General features: G+C 43.4%; 2 non-coding genes across 2 annotated transcripts; both read right to left on the reverse strand.

Moving 5' to 3' along the window:
- Window positions 1-6,832: 6,832 nt before the first annotated feature.
- On the reverse strand, window positions 6,833-6,905 carry trnak-cuu (transfer RNA lysine (anticodon CUU)). The gene has a single exon. It is a non-coding gene; the product is annotated as a tRNA-Lys (tRNA).
- Window positions 6,906-9,578: 2,673 nt separating this feature from the next.
- On the reverse strand, window positions 9,579-9,651 carry trnak-cuu (transfer RNA lysine (anticodon CUU)). Its single transcript has one exon. It is a non-coding gene; the product is annotated as a tRNA-Lys (tRNA).
- Between the last annotated feature and the right edge of the window lie 627 nt (window positions 9,652-10,278).

The raw sequence follows: 10,278 nt of genomic DNA on the forward strand, positions 1-10,278 counted from the left end.
GAGGGTTAAACTGTGATCAGTTGAAAGGTTTGTCATTTTAACACAGTCCCTAATGAACAGCCATTAGTATAATGACATAATTCTGACCTATGCAAATACATAATTCATGCTAAAACTAAATGAAACTGAACTAATCCCTACTGAGCATAAGTGGTGTGACGTAAATGTGAAAATTAAAAACTCATTCTGATTTTGACCACTATAACTGAATTAAGAAAAGCCTGATAAACACGATATTTAAAAAGTGAAACATTTGTCAAGATGAAGACAAAACGTAAAGCCGTGTGCCATTACTGGGGGCAGTGAACTTTTAGTGCAGTTAATGAGTTAAGTACAAGCAGGAATTAATATTTGAACCAAGATTATTTCCAGATGAATGACATGTTTTGTCATTTCTTTTTGAATGTGACATATTAGCAATTACACCTGAGCCTGATTAAATTAAATACTCCCTCCATAGTTAAAGGCCTTGTCCTGCTACATGCTACTGTGTCAAATTTGACAACAGGAAAATGAAGAGTACTTTTTTTTTTTAGCACTGACTGAGCGACATGATACATTTCAGTGCTTCTTGCTTGAAGTAAGTTGTTGATCAATATGCCCAGCGGGTGCGATGAATATGCACGAGGCGTCCGCCGCGGCGGCCCGGTAATTGCCGGTCGTCAGGGGTGGCAGGCACGGTAATTTGCATCTTGGGGATCCTGCAATCAGCGTTCTATTCATTAGCGCGCCAGCCGCTTCATCTGCTGGCCACTCAGAGCTGCCAATCTCCCCTCGGCAGCCAAAGCATTTGAAAAAAAACAGAATGGAAAAGTTTCAATTACAAGCCTGCGGGTAGTGGTGTAACAAGTCTTAAACCCTATATTTAGGCGGTTTTATGCAGGTGATTGACTGTTACTGCATTGTGAGAGAGAAATGGGCAAAAAGCTCAATGGAACAAGCATAATCTCATGTATTTTATGTCACCTTTATCTTGGGTTGACCGTGTGCATTCACTCGGGAGGGAGAGGACTGGTGGCTCCGACATCTTTGCCCGTCTCAAGTGGGCCTTCAGCGCCTCTGTCGAAACAGAGGGGGGGAAGGGTTACATGAGAGAAAGCTTATTATACCTCTATAAGTGAACACTGGCACTCAAGGCTATTGTCTCATGAAGATTACACATAGTGGGCAGGCTATAGGCTAACACTGGGAATCTATCATTTTCTGTGCAACAATAATGCAGCGATTTCCAGCCTTGTAAGAGCGTATGGCTGCATGTGGCACAGGTTATCAAAGCAGGAAGGGTCAGTTAGCTGATATATGAGGGCGACGCATGCATGACACTTTTCTCTTTCTCTCCTCACAGCCATAAAGTGCAAGTCTTCTCACTTTTATTTCCTGTATCCTGTCCATGCTGTTTCCCTTGTGCTTTACTTCTTCTTCTTTTTTAACCCTTACTTTTAAAAAGAGGATACACAACTGTTGAAGCTTTGTCCTGACAACTTGTGAGCCCAGGGGATGTGTCACTCAGTATGTGTGTGTGTGTGTGTGTGTGTGTGTGTGTGTGTGTGTGTGTGTGTGTGTGTGTGTGTGCCAGCACTGCAGCAGGAAGGGAGTTCCTTGTGGTAGAAGTGAAGGGGTCTCAGGAGAAGTGCCAAAAGAGTGTGTGCATGTAGCGCTGTGAATCTCCTATTGTTTTACAGTGACATAGTCGCTGTTTCCTGCATCATAAATCCACATAACATATAATCTCTACACAGAACCCATTAGTATGCACAAAACCTGCACACACAGACGCAACAACATATTATACATATACAGTACATTTGCACATAAACTGGCTCACACACACCTCTCTACACACACAGCTCCTTTGCCCTACCATTGTTTCAAGGAGGAAGCCTGCGGCCGGAGGAGGAGGTCAGATCTTGTCCTAAACTGAAGGAGAACGCAGGGCAAGAGGGGGCCGATGGAGAGAAAACACCAGGATGGAGAGACGAGGCCGAGAGGAGGCGAAGGAGAAAGAGTTAAAAGAGGAAAGGGAAGATGCTGTTTCCAAAAAATCATATATTTTCTGACAGGGGGTTTCACCAGCTGTGAGTAAAGCAGTTTGGACATGAGGTGACTTCAGGAGGTGATGTATATAAACATAAGAGGGCCTTTTGTGTTGAGCAAAATTAGGTATCGTGGGAATAAACCTGAACAATGGGGTCTAATATAAATTTATTTGAAAAGAAAACCTCAAATATCAATCTGTAGTTTACATAGCTCAGTAAAGCCTCTCTCACACAAACACACAAATACACACTTACACTCATCAAGCGTTTGAGACTCTGATCGCTTTATAATAGCGTCTGCTAACTGGATAGAAATACTTTTAATTGGCACAGAGCTATTTAACTGATTAAAGCCACCACATCAATCTATGTGTGTGTAAGTTTGAGGGTGTGATTGATTCATTATTTATATGTTCGTAAAGAGCTGACGGCTACCATGATTGATATGTGAAGGCTGAAACAAAGCAGACAGTAGTCTAATTAAAAGAATATTAGATTTTTGTTGAAGGGCTTTAAAGCTTTTTGGGAAAACAAGAATCTGATCTCACCCTCAGATCTCAGTACAGGGTCTGGGGTGGGAAGGGGTTCTGTCACATATATGATGTTACAGTGTTGGATGTTCATATTAAAAGTGGCCAAAGTTTCAGCTAATGGGGTGAATGTAAATTGTAAATGTATGTTTTTCTACCTGAGAGACAAGCTGGTGATCAGCTGGTGACAGAATTCTTTATGTGATCATCTGCACCAGGCACGCTAGGCTACTGCAAGTGTTCTCATTACGTAGCCTACACTGCTACATGAAGCTACATGCTACATGTAGCCTACACTGCTACATGTAGCTACATGCTAACATCAGGAAATCATGCAATATTTGTTGCTGATGTTGTTACTACTGGGACATGTCTGGTTGTATTAAGAAACTTTCATCAGTGTTTTTTCACGGTAGTAAATGCTGATATACTGATGCTAGTTCCAGTCATTTCCTCCATCTGCAGTGATGGTGCAGAGTCTCCAGGGTATGAAACACCTGGAAACACTGACCAATCAGAGCAGACTGGGCTTTTTTGGGAGGGGAACTTAAAGAAACAGGCACTAAAAAGGAGCATTTAAGTCAGAGGGTGAATATGGATGTTCCAGCACAGTGTGAGGAAAATAAGGTGTTTTTAGACCATTAATAAAACACGTAAACCAACAGATTCTCACTCTGACCTCGTCACACATTGAGGTTTGGTCATGGATTTTCCACATCCAGATACAACATGCAAGGTACCCTGGGTGCATGGTTGTTGACGTTCTGGAACACTGTGTCAAGTTCTGCCTGTTACATGCATTGTCTTTCTTCAAAATACACAGAAAATGTCCCATTTGCATACAGTCTCTTTTAGAATAAGCACGCAAACACTGCTTCCTGGGTGAAAGCTGGTGTTTGTGGGACCCATCCACTACCCCTCCCACCGGCTCTACTTGGACTTTCGCTACCTTAACTTTGGTCCTTGTCCCGCCGCCTTTCCCCCCTGACGATGCCAGGTGCTGTTAAAATATAATGGCGCCTGGCAACGTATCATGACGACAGCTTTTTTCTCTTGTGTCTGGCGCCACAAGTCACTGCCCGAGCCCCAGATTTTGACGACTTCAGATTGAGAACGGGTCACATAAAACTCTTTTATCAGAAACCCAAAACACAAGTATGAACTGGAAGATGAACATAATAGGTCCTATTTAAAGTTCTACTCCATATTCCAAAAAATAAACAGCCTTTATATTGTAAAGATCATGAAATCTCAAAGACACAAATGTCAGCTGTGCCCTGGAGATTTAATCACAACTCACAGATGTTAAAAAACATATGTCACTACCGTTAGTTTGCATGCTTGTTTGTGTCTTTTCTGCCACGCACCTGTTCAGCTGTTTATCTGCATGTCAGTGTGTTTCACCATTTGTGTGTGACTGACGTTCATTGGTGTGCTGTGAAGCGAGAGGTCTCCTGCTCTATCGTGTCTTTGACCAACTGAAACCTTAAAATTTAAAATCCAAGGATAAAATCCAAGTATGAGCCTAAAAATTAGCATATCAAGTCCCCTCTCAGGACCGGACCACCTGGTCAGCGTTTATCTTTGTGATTTAAGCACAATGTATAAGTGTAAAGATGTGCCTCACGTACACATGTGAGAGAAGCATGTTTTAACACCAAGAAAAGTTGATGTGAAGCTGGAGGAAATAAAAACAGTTTAGTAGTCTTATAAACTGTGTATGTTCATATAATACCCAAGATGGCAGTCTGTGATTGAGAAATGACCCAAGCTGGACTGCCATTGCATGTTTGATACAAACTTGAAAACAGTGTCAGAGAATGTCACCAACCAACACACCCAGGGTACCTTACACATCGTATCTGGAAGTGGAAAGTCCATGTCCTAACTCTGCTATATGACAAGGTCAGAGTAAGAATGCGTTGCTCTTTCAGCCAAGGGGTCCTCGGCATGAAAAACATTAGAGACCCTTGATTTAGATGTTACATGGTTGTAAGGAGACAGGTTTATGCCACTCATTTATAACAGTAACAGCTACTCTTTGTTGTCTTTGCACCGCGCCCCTATACTGTATTAAAGTGATTTCTGTAATCACTGAAACAACATCACTGATTTGACATGTCTCTGTCAAATTACTATGTAGCACCTCTCCCAATTCTGCTTCGATGCATATCTTTGCTGTGCTATTGCAACTGGACTCTCTCTTTCTATCACACACAGGCACACATATACACACACACACACACACACACACACACACACACACACACACACACACAGTAACTCCCTTCCTCCAAATGACTGAAATAACACTATTACTCTTGCCATCATCATGTCAAAACTCTTTTCAGTGTCAGTCTGTCTCGCCCAGCATGGATGACCAGACCTGCAGCTGTCAAAATTCCACAAAAAATAATAAAGACTCCTCGAGACACAAGAAGAAAAAGAAGAAGAAGAAGGAGAGAGGAGCAGTTGAAAGGTAAGGTGAATTCCAGGGACGTAAAACTCTGGGAATTTATGACGCTCCTTGTCCGATTTAGAACAACAACCTCTTTTTTTTTTGTCTGCTGAGAGGTGTGAGGATACACCAGCACCGTTGCGCCTACCTGGACCTGAAAAGAGGGAAAGCCCACAGAGCCCTCTAAACCGCGACAACCTCCTGGCCCTGCCCACAGAGACACCTTGACACGCACCTGTCAGAGACGTCAAAAGAGTTTGTGTGCACGTGCGCGAGAGAGAGGCTGAGGGGGAGACAGAAAGTGTGAGTGAGTGGAGTGTGCAGCGCAGCTCTGTGGGTGGCAAAGGAGAGGGATCACTGGATCTGACAGGAGCTATTTGACTAATCCAAAACAACAGCTGTAAGGTAGGGATGAGGGGATGAAGGGGAGGAGGAGGTGGAGGTACAGGAGGTGAAGGGGGGGGGGGGGGGGGGTGGCTGTCAGTTAAGGAGGAGGATTTTGGGAGAAAGGGAATTACGGAAAGGGAATATGAAAATTAATTCCGCATGTAAGCCCTGAGGGCTAAGAGAACCTAAAACACCGCAAATAGAAAAAGAAAATGTTGGACGGGACAAAAAGAAAAGAGGAGGGTGAAGTGATGTAAGATCTGCAGGATTGTGACTGGGAAGAGGAGAGGAAAGAGGGGAGAGAGGGGAAAAAGGGAGACGGGCAGAAACTTGGTCAAACCCAACAGGGTGTCGCTGCATCCATTAACCTCCACACAGGGGGTTGTATCAGCACACACGGCAACACAGGTGAGAATGATTACACTCACACATACACACACCGTCCTCACACATACACCGGCCTTCATTACACATCTGGTTGAGTTTTATTGAGGGAAGCTGCGTTGGGGTGGTCCTCGCTCCTCTAACAGGTCTGTCCTGTTAACACGGCGGGCCACGGAGAGTCCATCACCCTGCGGGGCAGCATCTTAACATCTTAACATCTCCTCTCTGTGGAGCTCAGCAACGAGCACAGCTCAGTGTAGCAGTGCAAACAAAGGCAACTAAAATGGCTGGTAGAAAGATGCTGTTTGGCCTTTTTTTTTCATAAACGAGAAAAACAAAGTTCATGTCAAAGTGTAAGCTTGAAATTTGAGGGAATGCATCTATTTGCTATCGTGCCAGCTATGAAAACTGCAGACATAGCCCAGAAAAATGGAAACCCTTTCATTCAGGAAGAAGTCAACCTGGTCTCATTTTGAAGTCAATGAATAGCGACGCTTGGGCAGTGACCAGACAACAACGGAAGTTAAGGGAGAAAAATGCTGCTGGATGGGTCCAACAACTACTGACTTTCCAAGTCAAAGCCAAACCCTGTTGTTTTTCCTAAACCCCACCGAATTTGTGTTCGCTAAATGTAACCATGTGTGTTTGTTTTTAAAGGAAAAAAAGGTCATTTTGCGGTGTTGTACTGACATCGTAGGAATATTTTGAAAGAGACTCTATGCAAACAGTACATTTCCTGTGAAAACGGATGTGTATTTTGAAAACACAGTGCATGTGACAGGCTGACATGGCATCTCAGAACGTCCACAACAGACAGACCCAGGGTACCTTGCACTTGTTGACATAGAAAGTCCGTGATTAAGTGTGACGAGTTCTGAATGCTATTAAGGTGAGCTTTCAAAGCAGCATTGCAGTACATTACAGTTACACATGAGTGGAAGAGTGATGTGGTGACTTTACAGCTCTCTTTAGAGTCCTCAGTACAGGGTACACTCTTATACATTCATGTCTGGGTAGGTCTTAGTCCAAAACTGCTTCGCCCAACGTGGGGCTCAAACCCACGACCCTGAGATTAAGAGTCTCATGCTCTACCGACTGAGTTAGCAGGGCTCCACTTCCTTGAAAATTGTATATTTTTTTTGCATACCAGAAGCCCCTTTCCTCAGAAAGGTGTTAACCCTTAAGTGTGGTACATTAGGGCCTGTGTCCACAGGTGCCAATATCGTTTTTCGGCCACCTAGAGAAAACGTGGTGTGCTCAGCGTCTTTTATCAGAGCACTGGCTTTTTTTTATGCAGACGATCAAACACTTCTAGTTGAAAATATCTAAACTTTTAAGAAAGGTGCTGGTGTCGTCACTGCTGCCCCTTTAGCTACTGTCTTTCTGAGGGTGCTTTCAGACCTAGAGTTTGCTTGTTCTGGTCCGAATCAGGGACTAATTTTCTTACAAAGTTGCATATGTGCCTAGAATTGGTTTGTGTTTTCACGGCAGCATTTACAAGCGGACCAAATTTTGCAAGCAGACCAGATAAAATGCCTTGCGTGAGAAAGCTGCTCTTGATTGGTCAAAATTTTTTCATGCTGGACAAATCCAGAAAGTAAACAAAACGTTGAAGAAGAGTACACTTTCAAGATCAATGTGATACTTTCTAATGTCACAATGGAGGGACAACTATGCAGGTTGATTTTAAGGATGGTCATCGTGGACTATGTTGCTGTCATTGTTCATTTTAGTCAAACCATACAGTTTGAAAACGAGGCGTGGCTCCAACTAGAAAACAATGTTTTGATGCATTGGATGTGCTGAATGTGCATATTAAGGCAGTACAGGAGGAGGTGCACATTAAAGCAGCTGTGCGGAACTTTTTACCATTAATAAAACTGTCCCTAGTTCGTATCACCCCCCCTTGAAGATCCGCATATTTATTTGAACCCAACAGCGACAAAAAAGCCTTTCTCTATATGGCTATTTAGCATAGCCTCGCTCGGGTAGCGGAAGTCAGTAAACCAGAATACGGCACCCGAGGCGGAAGTGATTCTGCTCACTTGCTGCGGCCCGCAGCGATTAAACCACAGAAGTGTTCTTCGAGTAAGCAGTACGCAATGGGCATTGCTGAACACATAACACCTAACAGTTTTACCAGAGATGTATCTATGAGGACTTGATTGTACTTTTGATGTCATGGCGGATAACAAAGGAGCATCATTTAAAATTATCTGTGACTGTGACCATGAACACAAATATACAGCAGGCAGTTGTCCTCAGTTTATAAGAAATTCAGCGCCACACCAGAACATTTATGAACAGGTCTTACTTTATTACTAATTTGTGTGTAACGTTAGCATGTTTCCACTAATTACTTGGACTGACCTAACTTTGGTAGCGTTAGCTTTGCAAGAGAAGGCTGCAGGTAACAGCTTTGCTGTGTTAGGATTATGTTATGTCTTCACTGTGTATCTTCACATAAAAGAATACTCCGACAATTTGGGAGGTATGCCCTTTCTCTATCATTTTCATATTGAGACAACATGATCGATATCTTTTTTGTGTCTGTACGTCCAGTGGCTGGGTCTCAGCGGTTAGCATTGCACTTATAGGGGGTCAGTATGTCCTGCGCTGTGATCCGCGGAGGGATACACCGGTGAGCAGGCACAGACGTAGCCTGTAAACAAAACTCAGCTGTTTATTTAGCCTAACGATATCTCCGGATTTTATTAGCTGCAATGGACGACTTTGAACGCGATTTTGAAGAGTTTCTTGTAGCGGACACAGATCCAGAGCCATACCTGTTTGAGCTGGAGTACACAGATGAGGAACTCCTTGTGTTGTATGCTGAGCAGGCGAGAAGAGAGGCTGAATCCTCCGCTCCCATTTTGCTGCACACAATGGGATTCGGTGCTACCATCGAGGAAAACCGCCGTAGAGAGTGCATCACAAGGAGTGAAAACTTTGCAGCAATCACTAATCCTGGCGTGATTGAAACTTTTTTTCATGTTCCTAAGATGAACTGGAAAAAACGCCCCAGGCCTGCAGGAACTGATGGGCAGCTTTCAGTCGGGTGAGTAATATCGTCCGTGTCGTCTCTTTGTTTGCTTTTACCGAGTGACCTAGCGTACCTGTCCCAGAGCCAGCTGCAGCTGTTGCTCACCAGTGTATTCCTCCGCGCAAGATGTCGGAGTATTCTTTTCACATAATAATGCGGACTCAGCAGATGACTTGTTAACTGTTTATTCCTCCTTACACCAAACGTACGCAGCTGCTTCTCATTGTTTCCAGTACGGTTACTGCATTACCCAGAATAACTTGAGGCTCACACTACTATGGTAGCCTTAGTAGCTCAAAATACACAACAGATTAAATTAGATCAGAACAGAAACACAACAGGAGAATTTACTGAGTAATTTTGCTGTTTCCACTAATTACTTGGACTGACCTAATGTTGGTTAATCCTTGCGCTCTCCAAAACAAATGCATGCGGTAATTGCCGGCTGCAGTCGGAATTTTACGACACCAGGCTGTGGGTGTCATACCGCTTCGACCAAAGGGGCGCTATAATCAACGAAAACGAAAAGTTCCGCACAGCTGCTTTAATAATCCTGCAGGACTGTAACATGCTCACGTTTAACCCAAACAATGTGTAATGTGATGGCAGTTGGTTCCAATCAAGGTCGGAACATGTTCTCACCACAAACAAACTGCACCAGTATCTTTTCATGGCAGATTGCTTGCACCTCTTTATTGTAACACATACATATGTGGTCAAGCCTTAGTTTAAAAGGCCTTCGCCCAGCGTGGGGCTCGAACCCACGACCCTGAGATTAAGAGTCTCATGCTCTACCGACTGAGCTAGCCGGGCTACATCTGCTAGGAAAATGGATCAAATTTCTGGGCTGTATTTGCATATCAGAAGTCACTTTTCTCAGGAAGGTGTTGCCCTTGAGACTGGCATCTTAGGGCCTCTGTCTTCATGGCTTTTTGAAAAGGTGCTGGTGTCGTCACTGCTGCCCCTTTAACTACTGTCTATCCCGAGTTGTATAATAAGCCAGTAGGAAACTATCACAACGAAGACAGAAAAGCCCATCTGTGGAAGCAGATTAGTTGGACACTGAATGTTGCAGATGAGTGTTGTACTTTCATCACCACACACTTTTTAAGGTTGTTAACTGTGCAGTCAACCCTCTGTTAATGTAGCGTTATGTTAGCTACCTGGCTAACTTTAACATTAAAATATTGTTGTCATAGAAACAATACACAAGTGTATTGCAACGTTAAAAAAGTGCTCTACCAGCTGAGCTAGCCGGGCTAATAATAGATCAGTTTTATGCACTGCATTATAATCATACATTATGTAGTAAACAACACAATGACATAGTCATGATTTAAATTGTGCAGAGATTTAAGTAACGCAGCTGGGAATCAGTACATTGATATTTGATAATATGGTTTATGCATCATGTTTGCCTATTGACACACAACTATTTTC

Source organism: Epinephelus fuscoguttatus, linkage group LG18, assembly GCF_011397635.1.
Source record: "Epinephelus fuscoguttatus linkage group LG18, E.fuscoguttatus.final_Chr_v1".
NCBI classification, from domain to species: domain Eukaryota; kingdom Metazoa; phylum Chordata; class Actinopteri; order Perciformes; family Serranidae; genus Epinephelus; species Epinephelus fuscoguttatus.